Source organism: Anolis sagrei, chromosome 9, assembly GCF_037176765.1.
Source record: "Anolis sagrei isolate rAnoSag1 chromosome 9, rAnoSag1.mat, whole genome shotgun sequence".
In the NCBI taxonomy this organism is placed as follows: domain Eukaryota; kingdom Metazoa; phylum Chordata; class Lepidosauria; order Squamata; family Dactyloidae; genus Anolis; species Anolis sagrei.
Window position 1 is genome coordinate 10,700,746 of NC_090029.1, and position 26,215 is coordinate 10,726,960.

General features: G+C 41.3%; 2 protein-coding genes across 6 annotated transcripts in view; one reads left to right on the top strand and one right to left on the bottom strand.

The window, feature by feature from the left end:
• HMG20A (high mobility group 20A) overlaps positions 1-19,235 on the bottom strand; it is a 131,161-nt gene extending 111,926 nt beyond the window's left edge. For both annotated transcript variants that reach the window (XM_067471270.1, XM_067471269.1), the window contains exon 1: positions 19,103-19,235. The gene's annotated coding sequence lies outside the window, so the exon portion shown is untranslated. The remainder of the gene's footprint in view (positions 1-19,102) is intronic.
• A 657-nt stretch (positions 19,236-19,892) lies between these two features.
• The window catches only part of PEAK1 (pseudopodium enriched atypical kinase 1), a 122,601-nt gene continuing 116,278 nt past the window's right edge, over positions 19,893-26,215 (top strand). For 2 of the 4 annotated variants that reach the window (XR_010910293.1, XM_060755723.2), the window contains exon 1: positions 19,897-20,161. The gene's annotated coding sequence lies outside the window, so the exon portion shown is untranslated. Of the gene's footprint in view, positions 20,162-26,215 lie in introns of all 4 variants that reach the window. The other 2 variants (XM_067471272.1, XM_060755725.2) reach the window with 2 other exon arrangements.

Below are 26,215 nucleotides of genomic sequence, written 5' to 3' on the forward strand. Positions count from 1 at the left end.
ACTGGTGGTCCATGGACCACAAGTTTGGAACCACTGTTCTAGAGCAACAAACAAGGGTGAAACTTAATATGAAGAGATTCTTGTCTAGTATATTTTTCCTTTCAACTGACTGTGAACAAGATAGAGCTCTACTCTGAACTCAAGAACAGAAAATGTTGGTGGACAGGAAAATAAATTTAAATATGGGCTCAAAGCCAACCTCAGTGGCATAGACACTGAGAACTGGGAAGCCCTGGCCCTTGAGTGCTCCAGCTGGAGGTCAGCTGTGACCAGCAGTGCTGTAGAATTTGAAAAGGCACAAATGGAGGGCGAAAGAGAAAAACGTGAGGAAGGCGCGTCAAGCCAACCCTGACCAGGACCACCTTCCATCCGGAAACCATAAGATGCAGAACAAGGATAGGGCTCCACAGTTACCTATGGACCCACCACACATTGCGCTGACCCTGGAGGGCCATCCTACTTGGACAACGAGGGATCACCTAAGCCAGTGATGGGCTATCTTTTGAGCTTGGTGTGTCAAAATTTGCCAAAAACATAACTTGGGTAGAGTGTCACTTTGAGAAAAGAAACCAATAATTTTGCAATATTTATAGTTTAAATAAGAAAAATGTATAATCCATGCTGAGTTATGGAGTGAACAATGCTCAAACATTGTAAAATTTGTAGAGCCTTTTACAAATTTAAGGATGGAATTAGATTGGCTCTTATAAGGTGTATTTCTCTGTATGTAGCCGCATGTGTCTGTGTGTCATCAAAAATAGCCATGTGTGTCACTGCTGACACGCATGTCATAGGTTCACCATCACGGGCCTAAGCTCTAAGAAGAACAAGATAATAGGAAGAAATGGGCTGTATGCATACAAATCTGGCTTGTTTACATTAAAATAGGAATGAGTGGGCAATCCTGGCTCAATGAAGTGTGATAATGCAGCCAATGTAAATCTAAGACAGTCCAAATACCCGAAAACAGAGAACTGAAGTAGCTGAAAGACTGCATGCATCATTGTTTGAGATTGAAATAACACATTCTAATATATGCATGAAGCAGTAAACAATTACAGTGACAATCTGCTTGATATGTTTGTAATGAGAACCAATAAGTGGAAAATAAACATGCTGTCAGGTGCAAAATATTACTAAAGGCACCCAGAAAAAACAATACGCTCAAAAGTCATGGTAAGAGAACAATGGGCTCATTGTACTGAAGAATTCAGAATGACAATTCAGCTCTTGTAGATGCCTGGGTTTCATGAACACCCACACTTTGGCCCAGACCCACTGGAAACTATGTCTAGTCACTGGTTTTTCAAGAATATAAGAGCTCCTGAGAGCATTTGAACAGGAACCTCTTGAACAGCCTCATGGAAGGAGTCTCAAAATCACAGTGCAGGTCGTCTAGAAACTTTGGGAGATAATGTTAATAGAAAAACCTCTTCTATCACCATGGAGATGATAGCATGGTCTTCCTTTTGCTTTCACCAAGAGCAGCAATGTCCCCTTTCAAAGAACAAAACAGAGAGGGAGAACTCCATCTGTGGCTATGTATTGGCTCGTGGCCCTTTGTGGGAGACAACAGCTCTATTCAGACGGAATTATGTCTTGGCATTATGTGCAGGATGCATGCTTTCATACTCCAAGCTATTTAAGGTGGAATCAGGTGTCAAACAGGGATGTGTTATTGCCCCAACTTTATTCTCCATCTTCATCGCTATGATACTTCATCTTGTTGATGGGAAGCTTCACACCGGAGTGGAAATAATCTATCGGACAGATGACAAGCTGCTTAACCTCAGCAGACTGAAAGCCAAAACCAAGGTTACAACATCTGTTATAGAACTCCAGTATGCTGATGATAACGTTGTCTGTGCTACAAGCCACTCTAAACACCTTCACAGAAGCATATGAGAAGCTCGGCTTGTCATTGAACATCGAGAAAACCAGTGCTTTTCCAGCAGTCACCAGCCAATCCCTCTCCAATGCCAGAGATACAGCTTAATGGTGTAACATTAGAAAATGCTGAACATTTCCACTCCCTTGGCAGCCACCTCTCCATCAAAGTCTGAAATACAACACCGCCTGAGCTCTGCGAGTGCAGCATTTTTCCGAATGAAGCAGAGTATGTTTGAGGATTAGGACATCCGTAGGGATACCAAGGTGCTTGTTTACCAAGCTATTGTCCTCCCAACCCTGCTATATGTCTGCGAGACGTGGACTGTCTACAGACATCACATGCAACTCCTGGAACGATTCCATCAGCGCTTCCTCTGGAAAATCTGGCAAATTTCTTGGGAAGACAAGTGGACAAATGTCAGCGTGCTAGAAGAAGCAAAAATCAACAGCACTGAAACGATGGTCCTCCGCCATCAACTCCACTGGACTGGCCACATTGTCCAGATGCCCGACCACCGTCTCCCAAAGCAGTTACTCTATTCTGAACTCAAGAACGGAAAACAGAATATTGGTGGAGAGGAAAAGAGATTGAAAGATGGGTTCAAAGCCAACCTTGAAAACTGGCATAGACACTGAGAACTGGGAAGCCCTGGCCTTTGAGCGCTCCAGTTGGAGGTCAGCTGTGACCAGCAGTGCTGTAGAATTTGAAGAGGCACGAATGGAGGGCGAAAGAGGGAAAGGTGCCAAGAGGAAGACGCGCCAAGCCAACCCTGACCGGGACCACCTTCCACCTGGAAACCAATGCTCTCACTGCGGGAGAAGATGCAAGTCAAGAATAGGGCTCCACAGTCACGCACGGACCCACCAGAACACTGATCTTGGAAGACTATCCTACTCAGCCAACAAGGGATCGCCTAAGACTCCAAGCTATTCGGTTACATCCTCTTTCATTCAAAATTATTTATTTATTTATTTAGAACTTTTATATACCGGTCTTCTCACTTCCGCAAAGGGACTCAAGCCGGTTCACAACAACAGTAACACAGACAATCATTTAAAAACATCACATCCCATAATACACTAAAATGTTAAAATACTAAAATACAATCATATAATTACATTGGCCAAGTCATCAAAATAAAATCGTAGTTCATCACCATCCGTCCATGTAGTCATGAGTTATTGACTCACTCGTCAAATGCCAGTTTCCAAAGCCAGGTTTTCAGCTGTTTTCTAAAAGTCAGGAGAGAAGGGGCAATTCTAATCTCCAGTGGGAGAGAATTCCAGAGCCGAGGGGCCACCACCGAGAAGGCCCTGTCCCTCGTCCCCACCAGGCGCGCTTGCGAGGATGGTGGGACCGAGAGCAGGGCCCCTCCAGACGATCTTAACAATCTTGATGGTTCATAGGGGAGAATCCGTTCGGAGAGGTAAACTGGGCCGGAGTCGTTTAGGGATGTATAGGTTAACACCTATAAATCAAATCCTACATGGCCATTAAATCTTAACCAAACAACCATGGTTTATGTTTGTCCAAGGCAAGTGTCTTCTCTACTTGGCCAAGGCAAGTGTCTTCCACAGACTTCTGTAGCACAAACCGTTCTTAGAGAACTAGCTCCAATGATAGTACTTATACAACCTGACATTTGTCCTTCTGCCTGCTTAAAAGGATAGCAAATCATTCAGTTGTAATGCACATTACTGCACATATCACTTTGCTGCTCATTAATCAGTATCATACTACATAAGCTTGCATTACCATCCTATCCAATTATCATTCCTGAAGCCTTAATGAGTTCAGAATTCACACCTAATCTACGGAAAAGCCCTGTCATTTCTGTGCCAGTGCAGCGACCATATGCTGCAATTCTCACATAACCGTTCAGTTACTCATGGCTGAGCAATTCGAGAAAATCTCTTAATGCATAAGCTTGGTTCAAAATTCAGTGTAACGCCATATACAACATATACTACAAAATGTCCAACCATTTGCAGTTTTCTCGATCCTCCACGCCATCCCTGCTTGTTATAACATTTAAAAACCACTCTTTATTTGCATATCAATACCTACATTGCTCTTTGAGCTCACAGCAGTGCAACTAAGCTCTGGGAACAAGCTGAATGGTTTTCACGCATACCGTTATTTTCTGTATGCTTTGAAACCTTTCTAATAAACATATCATTAGAACAGCTCCCTTGATAATTGCTTGCTAGATTAAGCTTTCAGAGCAGAATTTAGGAAACTCTACAAGTAGCTACAAAAATGTTACATAAGCTTTGACGAAAGAGAAACTCAAGAGCAGAGCACCTAAAACAGAAATGTAAGTTCAATTTGTTTTGTATGCGACAAGCCTGATGAAAGTCAATAACTTTGGTAACAAGAATGTAAGTAGCTCCTTCAAATGAGAAAGTTACTTTACTGAAAAAGGTAACCATAACTGGAGCCCCGCTAAACAAAGACACAGCGTTCAAACTGGCAGCTGATCAGTTGCTAGGATGAAAAACAGCGCAATACAACAAGAACAAAGCAATTCAGTACCATCATCTGTTCCAACACAATGTTTCTAGCCTCAATTCAGAAAAAGAAAATGTTCTCAACTCTCATCATAGATTGCCAGTTTGCAATAATGAAAATAGCCGGCTATTATAATGCCATCTTTCGACATCAAGGACTCTAGTCATCCAGAATAACGTAGGCCATTTTTAACTTTTAAAATATCTGGATGCATGGCAACTTGTCAGATATCAGGACATGAAATAGAAGACAAAGACATTTGCTCCTTTGTTCTGAATCACTATCTTTATCCGTGACTTTTGTGTTGAACCCTTCAGGAAAAAACTAAAATCATGGTTATGGAACCAGGCCTTTGGCAAGTGGGTGTAGCAACACTTTGAACATGGAACTGGGCTTGATGACTGAGACGATAATTTGGAATTGGATATGTGACTATGTGATTGGGTGAGGATATAACTAACTGTTAATACATAAACTAACTAACTGTTAATACATAAAAATTGTTTTAATGGCTGCAGTTCATTTTCCAGTACCAATTCAAGGTGCAGGTGCTCACCTACAAAACCCTAAACGGTTTGGGACCACCTGCGTGACCACATCTCCGTATATGAAGCCACACAATCTCTCCGATTATCTGGAGAGGCTCTGCTCACGATCCCACCTGTGTCGAAAGCGCGATTGATGGGACGAGGGACAGGGCCTTCTCCGTGGTGGCCCCCCGACTCTGGAACTCTCTCCCTAAGGATATCAGACAAGCCCCAACATTGGCAGTCTTTAGGAAGAGCTTGAAGATGTGGTTGTTCCAGTGTGCCTTCCCAAAATAGGAAACTCCTAGCATCATGTCCCAATTGCACCTTTCTAGAGATTAAGATTGACTGCACACCGCACTTATCTCCAAAAACCTATCCATCTCACCTGTCATGTCCAGCATTTTAAAATTTTAATCATTACATTTGGCCCGGCCTTAGTTTTAAATGTGTCATGGTGTTATTGTCTAATGTTTATTGCTATTGTTTTAATGTTTATTGCTTGTCTTATGAGTTTATTTATTGTTGTATTTGTTATGCTGTTTTATTGATGTGTTGGGCCTCGGCCTCTTGTAAGCCGTATCGAGTCCTTCGGGAGATGTTAGCGGGGTATAAATAAAGGTTTATTATTATTATTATTATTAATGTTTTTAACTTTTTATGCATTTTATGTTTTATACTAGTGTTAGTGTTATTGTAGCATCGAATTGCTGCCTATGCTAGCCGCTCTGAGTCCCACCTCGGGGGTGAGAAGGGAGGGGTAAAAATGCTGCAAATAAATAAATAATTGATTTCAAGACCAATATTGTTTTAAAAAGATAACACAGTACTACATAAAATCACAGAGTTGGAAGAGCGGTCCACGGAGGTCCATGCTCTCGTTACATCTAGGATAGATTACTGCAACGCACTCTACGTGGGGTTGCCTTTGAAGACTGCTCGGAAGCTTCAAATAGTCCAACGAGAGGCATCCAGGTTAATAACTGGGGCAGCATACAGGGAGCATACAACTCCCATGTTACACCAGCTCCACTGGCTGCCAGTTTGCTACTGGGCACAATTCAAAGTGCTGGCTTTGGTCTATAAAGCTCTAAATGGCCCCGGTCTTAGAAAAGGGGTAACAGAAGTTCTTATGAACCATCGAGGACTTTAAGATCATATGAGGAGGCCCTGCTTTCAGTCCCACCTTTGTCACAAGTATGGCTGGCAAGGACGAGAGACAGGGCCTTCTCAGTGGTGGCCCCTCGGCTATAGAACACCCTCCCAAGGGAGATCAGATCGGCTTCTTCACACCTAACATGTCAGAAAAAACGCATGACATGGCTATTCGAGCAAGCATTTGCAAATATTGAGTAATGGACATAGGAATTGGAACAACTACACGATGGGACTGGACAATGTTTTTAATGAGTCCCTGAGTCCCCCCTTGGGGGTGAGAAGGGCGGGGTATAAGTAATTGAAATAAATAAATTGATGTTAACATTTTTATATTATACTTGTGTGTTTCTGTGGCATTGAATTTTGCCTTGTAACCCGCCTCAAGTCGCCAGAAGGCTGAGAGTGGAGGTATACAAATACAGTAAATAAATAAAATAAATATTTAGTATTTATTAATTTTAAACATTGATATTCCGCCCTTCTCACCCCAAAGGGGACTCAGGGCGGAGCACAGCAAATATACGGCAAACATTCAATGCCAGGACACAAATTCACATACAATACATAAACATTAAAAACATTTATCAAAATATTAAAATACACCATTTAAAACCATCCTAGTCATCCGCATCAAATCTAATTGGCCTGGTCATCTTTCCTATCCCCGCTTCATTGCTCTGTCCTGAAAGCTTGGTCCAACAGCCAAATTTTGACCATCCTTCTAAAGGACAGGAGGGAGGGGGCTGACCTGATCTCACCAGGAAGGGAGTTCCATAGCCGGGGAGCAATCACTGAGAAGCCTCTGTCTTTCGTCCCCATCAATCGTGCCTGTGAGAATGGTGGGACGGAAAGCAGGGCCTCACCGGAGGATCTCCATGAATAAATTCTTGTGTATATGACTAAGGACTACAAAATGAAAAGAAGGAATTGCAGCTATAATACGGCATTCACATTTAATCTTAAGGTAAAGTGAAAAGCAATAGGAAAAGAAGAAGACCACAGTACAGGCAGACTGATGGAATCAAGGACGTCATGGACTTGGGTTTTCAAGACATGAACAGGAGTAGTTGGTCTTGGGGGTCTTTCATTCAGAGTTGCCGAGTCAACACTGACTTGGCAGAAAAAAACCCAAATACACTAGTTGGAATTGCTATGGCTGCAGAATCAAGGAAGTAAAAGAATATATATGAACACAGAGTTTGGAGGAAATAGCCTTGATATTTGGGAGTTGTAGTTACTGGGATTTATAGTTCATCTACAATCAAAGAGTATTCTGAACCCCATAAACGACAGCATTGGGGCATACTTCCCACACGGAACCCCCATGACCAACAGAAAATACTTAAGGCCATCCAGTCCAACTCCCTTCACCAGGGCAAGAAAACGTAATCAAAGCCCTCCTGACAAAGAGCCATCCAGCCATAGATATAGATAGATATGATTCACACACAGAGAGATATATAGATTTGAAAGGGACCCCTACAGAAGGACAATTATATGAATTACTAGCCGTCCCCTGCCATGCGTTGCTGTGGCCCAGTCTGCTGATCTAGAAAATAAAGTAATGAGAAAGTCTTAGTTTCTAATATATGTAGTTTCTCTGCTTGTGGGTAAACAGTTCATGCTCTGTTTATAGGTGAATTATAAATCCCAGTAACTACAACTCCCAAATGTCAAGGTGTATTTCCCCTAAACTCTATCTGTGTTCATATTTGGGCATATTGAGTATTCCTGCCAAGTTTGGTGCAGATCCATCATTGTTTGAATCCATAGTGCTCTCTGGATGTAGGTGAACTACAACTCTCAAAGTCAAGGCCAATGCCCACCATCCCTTCTAGTATTTTCTGTTGATCATGGGAGTCCTGTGTGCCACGTTTAGTTCAATTTCATCATTGGTAGAGTTCAGAATGCTCTTTGATTGTAGGTGAACTATAAGTCCCAGCAACTACAACTCCTAAATGACAAAATCATAATTTTTTGAGTGATGGTCACTCTTTGTGTTGTGAGATGTTTTGTTGCCAAATTTGGTGTGATTTCATTCATTGGTTCTTTTGTTTTTAAGTCACTCATTATGCACAGAGCATTTCTATATAGATAGATAGATAGATATGAAAAAAAATTAAGAGAGGGGCCATGAAGGCAGTTCCATCTTGTCTCCTGCACTGTGCATATAATATAATATAATATATTGTATATACATATAATATTGATAATATTGTAATGTAATACAATATACTACTACTAACAATAAAATATTATATTTATATATTTTATATTAAATGTAATATTACTAATCATATTACAGTATAATGGTATAGTACAATGTAATATTGTGCTATGATAATAATAATTTATTGTATTTACTTCGGGGTGAGAAGGACGGCATATCAATGTCGTAAAAAATAAATAAATAAATATGTAGAAACTCAATGGTATGTTTCAATTTGATGAAAGGTTACACAGGATTTGTGTAGGAGGAAAACAGTAAGCTCTTATCAAACCTATTCAAAATCGTCAGAGATTAAATAACAGCTGCTTGAATTGACATTCTTACAACTCACTTTTATTACGAAAATTAATTTGTGCTATTCAAATCTTATTTCACATTTCAATGTAATAGAGGTTCAACTGGCAAAGATATTTTCCTTGAGACGGAACTATGGATGACAGAGGCAATGACTAGCTCCTTGGAAACGGATTTCCAGTCAATAAAACGTCTGCTCCAGATCCTCTGGAAGAGTACAATGAGATGTCACAGAAGGTACTAAATCAATGATTATTGAACGCAGGCAATGACTTTTTGTAAAGAAACACTTTCTGAAGAAACCCCTGTTCAAATGTGAATATTTACAGTATATACTTGAGTATAAGCCGACCCAAATATAAGCCAAGGCACTTAATTTTACCACAAAAAACTAGGAAAACGGATTGACTCAAGTATAAGCCGAGGATGCGAAATGCAGTAGCTACTGGTAAATTTCAAAATAAAAATGAATACCAATAAAATTACATTAATTGAGGCATCAGTAGGTTAAATGATTTGAATATTTACATAAAACTGTAATTTAAGATAAGATTGCACAACTCTGATTAAACTAATAATAAAGTAAAATAATAAATGTAATAATAACAATAATATAGTAAAATAATGTAGTAATAATAACAACAATAAAGTAAAATAATAAATGTAATAGTAATAGAGTGAAATGATAAATGGAAAAAATTATAATACAATAAAATAATAAATGTAATACAAATAATAATAACAGAGAGAAATAATAAGTATAAGCCGAGCAAGACTCTTCAGCCTAAAAAAGGGCTGAAAAATTAGGCTTATACTCGAGTATATACAGCAAATCATGTCCATACTTGCTTATAATAAAGTTGGAGGACTTTGAGAAGACAATATTTCCAAAGATCTGTACTTTCAGGGTACAAAGAATAGATCACAAGAAGAGCATATGGCAATCTATTTTAATTTCTTGCTGTATCTGTCTGTTTATGTTATGTACATCTCATTGTATGATTGGCAGTTGTCATCCATTAGTAACGACAACAGAGAAGAAAAGCAAAACTATATTAACTACGGCAAACTTGGTTCGCATGAAACAAATGATTTCCTGATAGCTAATTTAACTGAGAAGAACCATATTTACTCTACATAAATAATCGATGATGTATGTATACCCTATCAATCAACTCAATTATAATGCCCACAAACAAAGGGAAGTTATTTCTCCAGCATTAGCCTCAATAAAAGGGTAAAAGGTAAAGGTTCTCCCTTGACATAAGGTCCAGTCATGTCCAACTCTGGGGTGTGGTGTCCATCTCAATTTCTAAGCCGAAGAGCCGGTGTTGTCCGTAAACACCTCCAAGGTCATGTGGCCGGCATGACTGCATGGAGCGCCGTTACCTTCCCGCTGGAGCAGTACCTATTAATCTACTCACATTTGCATGTTGTCGAACTGCTAGGTTGGCAGAAGCTGGGGCTAACAGAGGAAGCTCACGCTGCCCCCCCGGATTTGAACCTGCGACCTTTCGGTCAACCAGCTCAGCAGCTCTAACCCTCTGCACCACTGGGGGTAATGGCAGATTAATGGCAGAGAAAAAAGAAAAATAAGGGAAAGAATATTTTTCTCTGCCCTGCATCAAGCATTGCTAGTCTAAAATCAACATGATATTTTAGTAAAATTTTGCAAGAGTCAAATTTACCCTGGGACTTACTCAAATACAATAAGAATATCTCTGAATAAGAATATAGCCTGATATAGCAATTTTTATCTCCTTTTCCTCCATGTCAGGAGCAACTTGAGAAACTGCAAGTCACTACTGGTGTGAGAGAATTGGATGTCTGCAAGGATGTTGCCCAGGGGACACCCGGATGTTTTGATGTTTTACCATCCCTTTGGGAGGTTAGTCTCATGTCCCTGCATGGGGAGCTGCAGCTGACAGAGGGAGCTCAACCTGCTTTTCCCGAATTCGAACTGCTGACCTGTCAGTCAGCAGTCCTGCCGGCACAAGGGTTTAACCTACTGTGCCACTGGGGACTCCAATCTTTTACCCTGATAAACTGGGAGAAAGAATCACATAATTGTATGTTTATTCCTTTTGAGAAGATCAGTTTGCAATGTGCGGTTTAGCTATAAATATTTACATGCTTTTTTTAAAAAAATCAAGGCAAGGTTTTTCCTGCATTTTGGAGGTGTTTGCAATGTGTAATGTAGACTTCAAAGTATGTATGTATATGTGTTTAAAATGCAATGCTATTTGTTGAGAGTATTTCTGTGTGAAAAGAGTTAACTGTACCATGGAGGGAACGGCATTCCTAGAGAGGTCATAAATCAAAGTGTATACAGCAATGAACGCAGGGTCATGCATCATACGTCATATATCACTCTGGAATGCAGGAGGTGTGGACTTGTGCTGATAACAGCGTGTTCAGTGTGTTCACAATGTGACTATCGGACGGAGAGGAAGCAGTTTTATGATGTGCTTAGAGTTAAGTAGTTTTTAATGTTTATAGCTGTAAATAAAGTAGTTTATAGCCTAAAGTGGCTGTGATAGTGTTCCTTGCTTTGCTGTGCGGCCGATGCCACCAATAGTTGGACTGTGAGAAGATCCAACCAGTCCATACTTCAGGAAATAAAGCTCAACGCTCACTGGAGGGAAGGATAGTAGAGGCAAAGACTTTGGCCACATCATGAGAAGAAAGGAAATCTTAGAGAAGACAATTATGCTGGGGAAAATGGAAGGAAAAAGGAAGAGGGGCCGACCAAGGGCAAGATGGATGGATGGGATCCTTGAAGTGACTGGCTTGACCTTGAGGGAGCTGGGGGGGGGGGTGATTGCCGACAGGGAGCTCTGGCATGGGCTGGTCGGAAAAGACTGAACGAATGAATAGCAACAGGGGGTTGGACTAAATAACCCATGTAGTCTCTTATTTATTTATTTATTTATTTATTTAAAATACCACTTTTCTCAGCCCTCATGCGACTCAAAGCAGTGAACAACATCAATACAAAACATCTCGAGACAAGTATAGGGCAATTAAAAACAATTGTAACATAAATCATTAAACATCAGTATAACAATCATTAGCGCCTCAACAGTCAAATCAGAATCCAGTCTCATCATCCATTATTCCATATTCCTATGTTCAATTACACTGTTATATCAAATGCTTGTTCGAACAGCCAGGTCTTCACTTTCCTCCGAAACACCAGCAGGGAGGGGACCAATCTGATATCTGCAGGCAGGGTGTTCCACAGCCGAGGGGCCACCAGTGAGAAGGCCCTGTCTCTCGTCCCCGCCAAGCATGCCTGTGATGCAGGCGGGACAGAGAGCAGGGCCTCCCCAGACGATCTTAGTGTCCTAGTCGGTTCATAGGAGGAAGTACGGCCAGAACCGTTTAGGGCTTTATAGGCTAACACCAGCACTTTGAATTGTGCCTGGTAGCAAACTGGCAGCCAGTGGAGCTGGTGCAACAGAGGAGTAGTAGGCTCCCTGAGAGCCGCTCCGGTTAACAACCTGGCTGTCGAATGCTGGACCATTTGAAGCTTCCGAGCAGTCTTCAACCCCATGTAGAGAGCGTTGCAGTAGTCTATACAGGATGTAACCAGAGCATGGACTCCCGTGGCCAAGTCAGACTTCCCAAGGTACGGGCGCAGCTGGTGCACAAGTTTTAACTGTGCGAATGCTCCCCTGGTCACCGCTGAAACCTGGGGTTCCAGGCTCAGCGAAGAGTCCAAGATCACACCCAAGCTGCGAACCTGCGTCTTCAGGGGGAGTGTAACCCTGTCCAACACAGGCTGTAATGCTATGCCCTGTTCGGCCTTATGGCTGACCAGGTGTACCTCTGTCTTGTCTTGATTCAATTTCAATTTGTTCACCCTCATCCAGACCGTTACAGCGGCCAAGCACCGGTTCAGGACCTGAACAGCCTCCTTAGTAGTCTAACTCTATTATTCTATTATTTATTCCCATAGGAATGAAGGGAAAAAGATAATATGGAAGGCCTATCCTTCATAAATAACTGATATTACAGATATAGCAGACACCCAGGGATCCCAGGAATTGCCTCCACTCAGTATCACAAGGTCACAACAAAAGCAATCTAAAACAAAGAAACAGGGCTTAAGTTATCTTTACCAGCAAGGTATTTCTCATAACAGCTACTCATTTCTGAACATATGGCCTACTTTAAGCATCATTAGCATTGTTAGTTCTATGCTTATCAATAGAACCCCTCCTTAAACACTAAGAACTAAGGGTGGTAGAAGCCATTTTGTGGGGGGAAGGGGGGGGAACAAAGAGTGACGAAAATATATTGGATATTCATGCAAATCATTCATGTGAATCTGCCATGATGAGCTCAAATCCCTGACATGCATGCCTTGATTTTTGTGAGGAAAAATCCAAACTCATTATGAGTCTGCCCGCAATGCCTGCTGATGGAATTTCAATCACACAACACAGTCAATGCAAGCACATTCAATCTGTGCAGGAAAAAATGGCTGCATGGATCAAAATAAACCCCCTGAAGTGTTTAATGTATTTCAAAGTGAGATGAGAAGAAACCAGCAGAAGCTTTCTACTATTTTTTTTGCAGCTTAGCAATAGGACAGAGAATGCAGCAGTGGGAAAAGAAAAGAAGGAAATACTTTTGAAAAGCTACAACTGAGAACTGGAATCAGTGTTGGTCTTCTGGTTGTGACGACGCATAGTTTTTTTCCATACACAAACTGTGAACAATCGTAAAACCACCCAAAAGTATCTGAATGATGAAAATGGAGATTTGATTGGTGTATTCAATTACATAGAGCACTTTCTAGACATGGAAAAAATCATCCTAATGAAGAGAGGGAGGAACAAGAAGGAGACCTCTACATTAGGCTTTGCCAACTCTCAAATTTCTCAGTAGAGTGCCTCTCCTTTAAGATAACACCTGAGTGGTTGTCAAGACATGTAATATTACTGAGAAGGAAGGTGAATGAAGCTAATGGCAAGCAGGGTAAGGAGGGGACAGTTTAAAGCAGTGGTTCCCAACCTTTTTTTTTTTTTACCAGGGACCACTTTGACTAGGGACCACTCTCCAACATTAGTACTAAAAGTTTACGAATCAGTTTTTGGTCAACTTTAGATTCATTTTGAGGGTTCCGACTCAGAAAATTGCACGGGATAGACCACATCAGCTCTAGTTTCTGATACAGAACATATACCACTTTGCCCAGGGACCACTTTGCCAGGGATGATTTTTACCAGGGACCACTAGACCAGGGACCACTCTCCAACGTTAGTATCAAACGGGTTACGAATCAGTTTTTGGTCAACTTTAGATTCATTTTGGGGGTACCGATTCAGAAAATTGCATTGGATTGACTACATCAGCTCTAGTTTCTGATACAGAACATATACAACTTTGACCAGGGACCACTTTACCAGGAACCATTTTTACCAGGGACTACTTGACCAGGGACCACTCTCCAACATTAGTACCAAAAGGATTACGAATCAGTTTTTGGTCAACTTTAAATTCATTTTGGGGGTGCTGATTCAGAAAATTGCATTGGATAGACCACATCAGCTCTAGTTTCTGATACAGAACATATACAACTTTAACCAGAGACCACTTTACCAGGGACCACTATCCAACATTAGTACCAAAAGGGTTACAAATCAGTTTTTGACCAACTTTAGATTCATTCTGGAAGTACTGAATCAGAAAATTGCATTAGATAGACCACAGCCGCTCTAGTTTCTGATACAGAACATATACCACTTTGACCAGGGACCACTTTCCCAAGGACCATTTTTTACCAGAGACTACTTGACCAGGGACCACTCTCCAACATTAGCACCAAAAAGGTTACGAATCAGTTTTTGGTCAACTTTAGATTCATTTTGGGGGTGCTGATTCAGAAAACTGCATTAGATAGACCACATCAGCTCTTGTTTCTGATACAGAACATATACAACTTTGACCAGAGACCACTTTACCAGGGACTACTTGACCAGGGACCACTCTCCAACAGTAGTAACAAAATGATTACGAATCAGTTTTTGGTCAGCTCTATATTCATTTTGGGGGTACTGATTCAGAAAATTGCATTGGATTGACCACATCAGCTCAAGTTTCTGATACAGAACATTTGCCATGGTCAGCGACAGGGAAGGAACGGCAGGCAGCACAAAATAAAATAAATAAAATATAATTAATAAATATATATATAAAGAGGAAAGAGGCTCGCAGACCAGATTTTTATCCTGGCGGGCCACTGGTGGTCCACAGTCCACAGATTAAGAATCACTGGTTTAAAGGCAACTGTTTCAAAGGATCTATCTGAGAATTTGAGGAATCAAAATGACACATTCACTGCCCCAAAATTTTTAAAGAAATCAAATATCTTATAGAAGACCACTTACAAAGTAATACATGTAATATCCCCTCTGCTTCTATCCTCACATTTCTGATGAAGCTCCCCACTTGACCCTTAAAGTGAAGAATTCCCAAGATCACGGAGCAAAGTCATCTTTTTGTGAGCAGGACCACATTACTAAGCAGTAGTTCAAAGGTGAATTATTTACACTCTTTTAAAGCGCATCCATGGGAGGATTCTCACAATCCTACACTAATCCCTGACTTAGTTCAGATTGACCTGGAGTGTTCTCACAAACATTCATGCATTTTAAGAACATGATTTCAAGTCTCTAAAGGATCAATGGAATTAGTCCAGGACAGGAGGGAAATGGCTTCCCACAGCTTGCTATTACCACCACTGTTCCTTACAGCAAGGATACTCAAATCTGCCAGCCCAAAATAAAAATTAGTCTTGCATTTTACTGATACCATGCTAAAAAAAGCAAATCATGGATAAACAGCTTTGTGAAACAAGAAACTGGCATACCATTGGGGACCTAAGGATTTGAAAGAAAGCCGAGGGAATTAGTAAGAGAAATAAGCTGTCTAAATTGGAGAAATCCACAAAAATACAATCCCAGTACTGGTGTAAAAATAGGTTTCAGCATCCAACTCTGCTTTGCCAGCATTTAGTTACATTTGATGAAAGCTCATCATTGTGGAAGAGTCAGCTTTCTCCTCCTCATCTGACCCCAATTTTGCAATCTCAAATATTTGAAGGCTCTGAACAGATCTCCTGCTTCAAGTTTAGAAGCTTAGCACCACAACACAAATAAAGGAGACATTAATTGGAAAGGAATAAGAAGGAAGATCGTGGCTCAGTGGCAAATAACATGTTTTGCATTTAGAAGCTCCAAAATTCAATGTGATATCAGGAAGAATGCATGGGAAGAAGATATATGAAACCTGGACAGTCAATGCTAGTCAATAACAATACGAAACTATGCTGAACAAAAGGATTGTCTCCATCTTAAGATATCTAAATATCCTGAAAACACCTGATCCTATATTATTTTGGCAGCTAAGGAAGGCGAGTCCTGTTTGGAAAGAAGTTCGCCAACAACTAGCCAGTGATTTAGGCTATATTTCAGAGGAAGGAACCGGCAAACCTTCTCTCAGGATTCTTTGCCTAATAAAACCCAATGAAATTTATGGGGTTGGACCAATTGAAATTTCCGGGCCGTTTTCAAGGTACAGCTTACAAGTCCAAAACACCTGGAAGGCTCAAGTTTGCCCATGCCTGGTCTACACACTGATCTAACATTGGCTATGGGCCTAGCACTCAACATTAAAAAGGGGGGGGGGGGTATGGATCTCCCCAGAAGATCTTAGTGTTCGAGGTGATCTATAGGGGAGAAACATTTGGAAAGGTAAGCTGGGCCAGAACCATTTGGGACTTTATAGGCTAAAGCCAGCACTTTGAATTGTGCTCGGCAGCAAATTGGCAGCCAATGGAGGTAACGCAGCAGGGGGGTTGCACGCTCCCTGTCCACCAAAAAGCAATCCGGCTGTTTTTTTTCTGTGTCAGGAGCAACTTGAGAAACTGCGAGTCGTTTCTGGTGTAAGAGAATTGGCTGACTGCAAAGATGCCCAGATGTTTTGACGTTTTACCATCCTTGTGGGAGACTTCTCTCATGTCCCGACATGAGGAGCTGGAGCTGACTGAGGGGCTCATCCGCACTCTCCCCAGATTCAAACGTCCAACCTGTTGGTCTTCAGTCCTTCCGGCACAAGGATTTAACCCACTGCGCCACCGGGGGCTCCTATATCATTGGAGTACTTGAAGCTTCTAAGCAGTCTTCAAAGGCAACCCCATGTAGAGCACATTGCAGTACTCTATGTAGTGATATAACAAGAGCATAGGGCAAAAGTATGATATCTGGGACTCAATGCTTGTTGTGTAACGTGGCTCAGAATTAGAGAAGTGATATCCGGATAGCCTAAATCAGTGTGTAGACCAGGCATGGGCAAACTTGGGCCCTCCAGGTGTTTTGGACTTCAATTCCCACCATTCCTAACAGCCTCAGCTGCTTTCCCCCCTCAGCTGCTTAAGCTGAGTGAAATCACTTTAAAATCATCCAAATAAACCAGTATATATTTTATGAATTTAACATGTGGCTTTTTATATACTACAGCATTTTATTTACAGCTGCATGTCATGAACCTTTTTGAAGTGGACTGTGACATGACATTCTGCAATACTTGCTGAATTTAACACTATTTGTGTCTTAGTATTTGCACTAAAATGTGCGATGCAAGGCCAGAAAGTTTTTTTTGTTCTTTACAATATGTTCTGTCTACTTGATCTTTATGAAACAAATTGCAAATTGGGCCCATAACCAATGTTAGGTCAGTGTGTAGACCAGGCATGGGCAAACTTGGGCCTTCCAGATGTTTGGGACTTCAACTCCCACCATTCCTAACAGCCTCAGGCCCTTTCCTTTTCCCCTCAGCCACTTAAGCTGAGTGCTGGGTCCATAGCCAATGTTAGGTCAGTGTGTAGACCAGGCGTGGACAAACTTGGGCCTTCCAGATGTTTTGGACTTCAACTCCCACCATTCCTAACAGCCTCAGGACCCTTCTTTTTCCCCCTCTGCCACTTAAGCTGAGTGCTAGGCCCATAGCCAATGTTAGGTCAGTGTGTAGACCAGGCATGGACAAACTTGGGTCCTCCAGAAGTTTTGTACTCCAACTCCCACCATTCCTTACAGCCTCAGGCCCTTTCCTTTTCCCCCTCAGCTGCTTAAGCTGAGTGCTGGGCCCATAACCAATGTTAGGTCAGTGTGTAGACCAGGAATGGGCAAACTTGGGGCCTCCAGTTGCTTAAGCTGAGTTCTGGGCCCATAACCAATGTCAGGTCAGTGTGTAGACCAGGAATGGGCAAACTTGGGCTCTCTAGATGTTCTGGATTTAAACTCCCACCATTCCTAACAGCTTCAGGCCCATTCCTTTCCCCCCTCAGTTGCTTAAGCTGAGTTGTGGGCCCATAACCAATGTTAGGTCAATGTGTAGACGAGATATCAGCAAACTTGGACCCTTCAGATGTTTTGGACTTCAACTCTCACCGTTCCTAATAGCTCCAAGTCCTTTCCTTTTTCCCCTCAGCTATGTAAGCTGAGTGCTGGGCCCATAACCAATGTTAGGTCAGTGTGCAGACCAGGCATGGGCAAACTTGGGTCCTCCAGAAGTTTTGTACTCCAACTCCCACCATTACTAACAGCCTCAGGCCCTTTCCTTTTCTCCCTCAGCTACGTAAGCTGAGTGCTGGGCCCATAACCAATGTTAGGTCAGTGTGTAGACCAGGCATGGGCAAACTTGGGCCTTCTAGATGTTTTGGACTTCAACTCCCACCATTCCTAACAGCCTCCAGACCCTTCTTTCCTCCCCTCAGCCACTTCAGTTAAGTGCTGGGCCCATAGCTAATGTTAGGTCAGTGTGTAGACCAGGCGCAGGCAAACTTGGACCTTCAAGTGTTTTGGACTTCAACTCCCACCATTCCTAACAGCCTCAGGACCCTTCTTTCCCCTTCTTTTCCCCCTCAGCCACTTAAGCTGAGTGCTGGACTCTTCTTTTTCCCCCTCAGCCACTTCAGTTGAGTGCTGGGCCCATAGCCAATGTTAAGTCAGTGTGTAGACCAAGCATGAGCAAACTTGGGCCTTCCAAGTGTTTTGGACTTCAACTCCCACAATTCCTAACAGCCTCAGGACCCTTCTTTTCCCTCCTCAGCCACTTCAGTTGAGTGCTGGGCCCATAACCAATGTTAGGTAAGTGTGTAGACCAGGCATAGACAAACTTGGTCCTACCAGCTGTTAGGAATGGTGGGAGTTGAAGTCCAAAACACCTGGAGGGAGGGCCAAAGTTTGCCCATGCCTGGTCTAATTTGAAGTTGATGCTATTGTTATTTATTATTAATGCTAGGTATTACTATTGCTTCTCACACGGCGTCCCCGGGTCTCTTTATATTTCTGGAATGTCTTCATTGATTCTGAATGGAAAGGAGGCCTTGTAGGCCTCACGGGCCCTTCCCCCGCCTTCTGGCACGCCGCCTCGGCCTGTGTCCGTTTGTTTTCCTTCTCCTCCCGCACATCAATAACTAACCTGGCACAGAAGAGCTGGCCTTTGTATGGGAGGGCAGTTTTCACCCCAACTCAGCCACCTTCATTCATCCTCACTCTCTTCCGCTTCCTTCCTTCCTCTCCCCACTCAAAACACAACACGGGCGCATCACCGCTCTCGTTTCCCCATATCCTTCCGCCTCCCTTTCTCCCTCCTCCCATAAATTCCCGCACTAACAGCGGGATAAGCGTCTCTTTGTCTGTCCAGACCGAAAGGCGCGCCTTTGGGCACCAAATCCGCCCTTTTTTGAGTCCAAAACACCAAACGTTGAAGCGGACTCATTTCCGACAGCGGAAGGATTCCGTCAATTGGAAGGTGTGATGCGTCTCTGCTTTCCCTCACTGAACGGTCCATGAGCGCGACGCATGCCGGGAAATGAGAGCTGTAGAGTCCTCGGAAGGCGCGGATTGGACATCGAGAAGCCACGCCCCCTTCGGAGAGATTGAGGAATATGCCTACTTTGTGGTGCCCGCCTCCTCGCGATTTCGGAGGCCGCTGATTGGACGGAGAGAAGCCACGACCCTTTGCCACGCCCCCTTCGGAGAGATTGAGGAATAGGCCTACTTTTGTGGTGCTCGCCTCGTCGCGATTTTGATTGGACGGAGAAAAGCCACGCCCCTTTCAGACAAAAAAAAGAAAGAAAGAAAAGGACGCCGTATTTCCACCGCTATTGATTGGACGAGGAGATAGCCACGCCCCCGAGAGAGAGAGGGAGAGAGAATGGGAGTGAAATGCGCACGCGCCCCAAAGTTTCTCGCAATAGCAGTAGCAGCAACAGCTGAGAGCACACGCCGGGGGAAAAGGAAAAAGGATGGGCGCATGCGTACGGGCGCGCGCTCTCCCTCCCTTCCCTCCCTCCTCCGAGTGACGGTTGGTGGCGCGCGAAAGTGGGCGGAGCCTGGCGCGAGCCCTTTTTAGTTTTATTTATTTTTTTCCCTCGCGGCGACCGGTAGTTCTCTCAGGAGTTGGGGAGTTGCTGCTGCTGCTTTCGCGTGAGGAGGAATCCCTGCTCTCTCTCTCTCTCTCTCTCTCCCACAACAGGTCATTATTTACTATTTCAAAACTTATATATGTCTATATATCTATAGTCTTTAGTAAATATATCTATATGTCTTTAGCAAATAATTGCCTGTTCTGAGAGATACAAATATATATCTGGGAGATATAAAACATATATATATATATATGTTTTATATCTCCCAGATATATATTTGTATTTCTCAGATATATATTTGTATCTCTCAGAACAGGCAATTATTTACTACTTTTATATATATATATATATATATATATATATATGCATATATATTATATTATATTATATATGTATATTACACTATATATATATATATATATATATAAATATAGTCCAGCTATATATTTATATCTCTCAGAACAGGTCATTATTTACTATTTGAAGACTTATATGTACATATATCTATATAATATGTATATTCTATTATATATTAATATTATATTACACACACATACACACACATATATATGTTTTCTATCTTCCAGATATATATTTATATCTTTCAGAACAGGTAATTATTTATTATTTAAAGACTTATATATGTACGTATATCTATATAATATGTATATTATAATTATATATAATATTATTATATTATTATATATAATATGTATATTATATTATATGTGTATATTACATTAAATTATATATATAATATCTTCCAGGCAATTATTACTATTGAAAGACTTATATGTGTACATATATCTATATAATATGTGCACTCTATTATATATTAATATTATATTACATATATGTATGTATATGTTTTATATCTCCCAGTTATATATTTAGATCTCCCAGAATAGGTCATTATTTACTATTGAAAGACTTATATGTATACATATAAGTATATAATATGTAAATTCTATTATATATTAATATTATATTACATATATGTTTTATATCTCCCAGAAATATTTTATATCTCTCAGAACAGGTAATTATTTACTATTTAAAGACATATATGTACATATATCTATATAATATTATATTCTATCATATATGTATATTATATTAAATTTATTATATATGTGCATATATATATAGAGAGAGAGAGAGAGAGTATCTTCCAGATATATATTTGTATATCTCAGAACAGGCAATTACTAGTTAAAGACATATATGTGCATATATCTATATAATACATATATTATATTATATGTGTATATTACATTAATATATAATATATATAAGATATATAATATCTTCCAGATATATATTTATATCTCTCAGAGCAGGTCATTATTTACTATTTAAAGACTTATATGTACATATATCTATATATGTAAATTCTATTATATATTAATATTATTGTTTTCTATCTCCCAGATATATATTTATTTCTCTCAGAATAGGTCATTATTTACTATTTAAAGACTTAAATAGTAAACAAATATCTATATAATATATATCTATATAATATGTGTATTAGATATACGTATTATATATATGTTTGTGTGTATGTATGTATGTTTTGTATCTCCCAGATATATATAATTTATATATCTCAGAACAAGTAATTATTTACTATTTAAAGACTTACATATGTGTGCATGTGTGTGTATGTATATCTATATGTATGTATGTGTGTGTGTTTTAAGAAACTTTAGTTGTGTCGTCTGAGGGACAGAACAACAGGCCTTGAGGATAACGGGTTTTTGATTCCAAAGGGGGTGAAAGGTGGAGGTAAATTAGACACAATAACAGGGGACCGAAGGGGCACTTCCCCACCTTTTCTGTCTCCTTTTTGTTCATCTTTTCCTCTAATGCAGGACTTCCTGCTCTGAGGTGGAAATCTGAAGGGTTAAATGCCCATTCTTCAGCCCATTTCGACTCCACTCAGTTTTTCTAAACTTGGATGGAAAGTTTGGGCTTGGAGCGAGGAGGGCTCCACCCTCTTTCCCTCTCTTTCTCTCTGTCTCTCCCTTTAAAGAGAAAACACCATCCAGGAGAAAGCAATGCAACACTACTATGAGGTGGATCTGGGACAAGCCCGTAGCCAAGGGAGAGATTGAGGGGTTTAAACCACCCCCGAAATTTTTCAGGTCAAAATGTCGAAGTCTTTCATGGCTGGAATCACTGGGTTGCTATGAGTTTTCCGGGCTGTTTGGCCATGTTCCAGAAGCCTTCTGTCCTGACGTTTTGTCTGCATCTATGGCAGGCATCCTCAGAGTTTGTGAGGTCTGTTGCAAACTAGGCAAGTGAGGTTTATATATCTCTGGAATGTCCACGGTGGGAGAAAGAACTCTTGTCTGTTGGGGGCAAGTGTGAATGTTGCACATTATAAATACATACATAGAGGCATGCAATCTTCGAAATTCAACAATCAAAATACAATTTTCCCCCAATCCCATCAGCTCCCCATTTTCTCCCAAAAACCTCGACCCTTGACTTCTCTTTAAATAATAATACAACGGTACAGGAATACTATTAAATATTTATATCTCAGTATGTTCGAGCACATAGTCATTTTCTCTTGGTTATCATCTGTCTAAGGTTCTCAAAAGTATTCATTTCATTTTTTTTCATTATCCTGTATCCCAGTGTTTCTTAACCTTCCTAATGCCGTGACCCCTTAATACAGTTCCTCATGTTGTGGTGACCCCCAATCATAAAATTATTTTCATTGCTACTTCATAACCGTAATTTTGCTACTGTTATGAATCTGATATCCAGGATGTATTTTCATTCACTGGACCAATTTTGCCCAAATACCCGATACGCCCAAATTTGAATACTGTTGGGGTTGGGGTTGGTGGTGTTGATTTTGTCATTTGGGAGTTTTAGTTGCTGGGATTTATAGTTCACCCACAATCAAAGAGCATTCTGAACCACACCAGTGAATTAGGCCATAGAACCCTCACGACCAACAGAAAATACTGTGTTTTCTGATGGTCTTTGGCGACCCCTCTGACATCCCCTCATGACCCCTCCAGGGGTCCCGACCCCCAGGTTGAGAAACACTGCTGTATCCCGTTTTACGTCTTTTCCCCATCTTCTCCCCCCCCTCCCCAAACAGTTTACCACTCTTGCTATACTTATTATAATTGTTCAATTATGAGGACAGTCTTATTTAATTCCTTATATTTATGTGCTGCCTTGGAGTATGGTGAAGTCTCCTTCTCTGGAGGTTTTGGAACAGAGGCTGGATGGCCATCTGTCTGGAGTGCTTTGATTGTGCCTTCCTTTCTGGCAGAATGGGGTTGCACTGTGGGCCCTTGGGGGCCCTCCCAACTCTATAGTCCTATAATTCTGCGATTGTTTCTTCCGTGTGACAGAATGGGATTTGGCTGGATGGCCTCTGTGAGTTCCTCTCAACTCTAATGGGAGTCTGGTGGAATCTCCTTCCTTCTCTGGAAGTTTTGAAATTGAGGCTGGATGGCCATCTGTCTGGAGTGCTTTGATTGTGCTTTCCTTTTCTGGCAAAATGATGTTGCACTGGGGAGGGGTCCTTGGGGCCCCTCTCAACTCTATGATCCTATGATACATTATTTATTTATTTATTTATTTATTTATTTGAGGATGTGTGCCTTCAAGTTGTTTCAGGCCAGCAGAGACCCTATTATGGGGTTTTCTTGGCAGAATTTGTTCAAAAGAGCCTTCCTCTGAGGATGTGACTCATCCAAAGTCACCCTGTGGGCTTCCACAGTCCTGCAGGCATTCGAATCCTGGCCTTCAGAGTTGGAGTCCCGACACTCAAACCACCGCTCCATGCTGGTTGTCCTTCTGTTGTCTCCATAAAAAGCCAAGCTTTTTCAGAAATATGTGGTTTTCTCAGCCAGGTTTGTTTATATGGGATTTAGTTTTGCCTTCCTCTGAGGCTAAGAGATTGTGACTCATCTGAAGTCACCCAAAGAGTTTCCATAGTTGAACCCTGGTCTCTAACGTAGTCCAGGGCCGAAACCACTGCACCAGGCCGATCCCCGTAATTTAGTAATTGATTTTACTGTATTTTTTGGTCTCATTGTGGTTCATTTGTTGTCACTACAGTGACTGAGCTTGTAATTGAATCAGATTTGGAGGGAAATGGAACTGGTTTTGCTTTTCACATCAAATCCAAGCATCATATGATTGAAAGCTGGGAGAAGCTGTCTGATAGGGAAACAGGCAAAAATTGAGACAACCACTCCATCCCATGGGTTATTCCTGCATATGGGTTTCTGCCTTGCCTGCTGTCTTCAAGGAGAGACCCAGAAGAAAAAACTCTCAAATGTCCTGGAGGAACAAAACTGAAAAAGGTTATATCCCCTCTCTTTCTTAGCTTCAGATGAAGGAAAATCCGTGCTTGTTTTTCCATAGTGAAGGGTTGTTGACTTGCAACTTACAAAAGAGATTTCTGATTTTGGTTGCTGAGTGAGGGTTGCAAGCAGATTAATCTATATAAATAAAAATGTAATGTTCATTTGTGGGGTTAACATAACTCAAAAACTACTGGACAAATTGCCGCTAAATTTGGCCACAAGACACCTACTAACCCAATGAGTGACCATCACTCAAAAAATTGATTTTGTCATTTGGGAGTTGTAGTTGCTGGGATTTATAGTTCACCTACAATCAATGAGCATTTTGAACTCCACCAAAGATGGAATTGAACCAAACGTAGCATGCAAGACTCCCATGACCAACAGAAAACACTAGAAGGGTTTGGTAGGCATTGTTCTTGAGTTTGGGAGTTGTAATTCATCTACATCCAGAGAGCGCTGTGGATGGATCTGGACTGAACTTGGCATGAATATCCCATATGCCCAAATGTGAACACAGATGGAGTTTGGGGGAAATAGACTTTGACATTTGAGAGTTGTAGTTGCTGGGATTTATAGTTCACCTACAATCAAAGAGCATTCTGAACCCCACCAATGACAGAATTGGGGCAAACTTCCCACGCAGAACCCTCATGACCAACAGAAAGTACTTAAGGCCATCAAGTTCAACTCCCTTCACCAGGGCAATGAAAATGTAATCAAAGCTCTCCTGACAAAGAGCCATCCAACCATAGATATAGATAGATCAGTGTTTCTCAACCTGGGGGTCGGGACCCCTGAGGGGGTCGTGAGGGAGTGTCAGAGGGGTCGCCAAGGACCATCAGAAAACACAGTATTTTCGGTTGGTCATGGGGATTCCGTGTGGGAAGTTTGAGCCAATTCTATCATTGGTGAAGTTCAGAATGTTCTTTGATTGTAATGAACTATAAATCCCAGCAACTACAACTCTCAAATGTCAAGGTCTATTTCCCCCAGACTCTACCAGTGTTCACATTTGGGCATATTGAGTATTCGTGCCAAGTTGGGTCCAGATCCATCATTGTGTGAGTCCACAGTGCTCTCTGGATATAGGTGAACTACAACTCCCAAACTCAAGGTCAATGCCCACCAAACCCTTCCAGTGTTTTCCATTGGTCCTAGGAGTTTTGTGTGCCAAGTTTGGTTCAAATCAATCATTGGTGGAGTTCAGAATGCTCTTTGATTGTAGATGAACTATAAATCCCAGCAACTACAACTCCCAAATTACAAAATCAATCCTCCCCCAACCCCAGTAGCATTCACATTTGGGCGTATTGGGTATTTGTGCCCATTTTGGACCAGTGTATGAAGATACATCTGCATATCGGATATTTACATTATGATTTATAACAGTAGTAAAATGACAGTTGTGAAGTAGCAATGAAAACAATGTTATGGTTGGGGGTCACCACAACATGAGGAACTGTATTAAGGGGTCACGGCATTAGGAAGGTTGAGAACCACTGAGATAGATAGATATGATTCATACACAGAGAGAGATATAGTATCATAGGTTTAAAAGGGACCCCTAAAGAAGGACAGTTAAATGTTGCATGTTCCAAAGTTGGCAAACCAGGCAATCTCTACATCTACACTGACAAAGAAACAGCAAGAAATACTGTTTACACACAAGCATAAAAAATTACATGTATTAGAAACCAACACTTTCTCATTCCCTTATATTCCTGATCACCAGACTGGGCCACAGCAACACCTGGCAGGGGGCAGCTAGTAGGTATTAAAAAGTTCTTCTTGATTATAAGACTTGACCACTCTTTC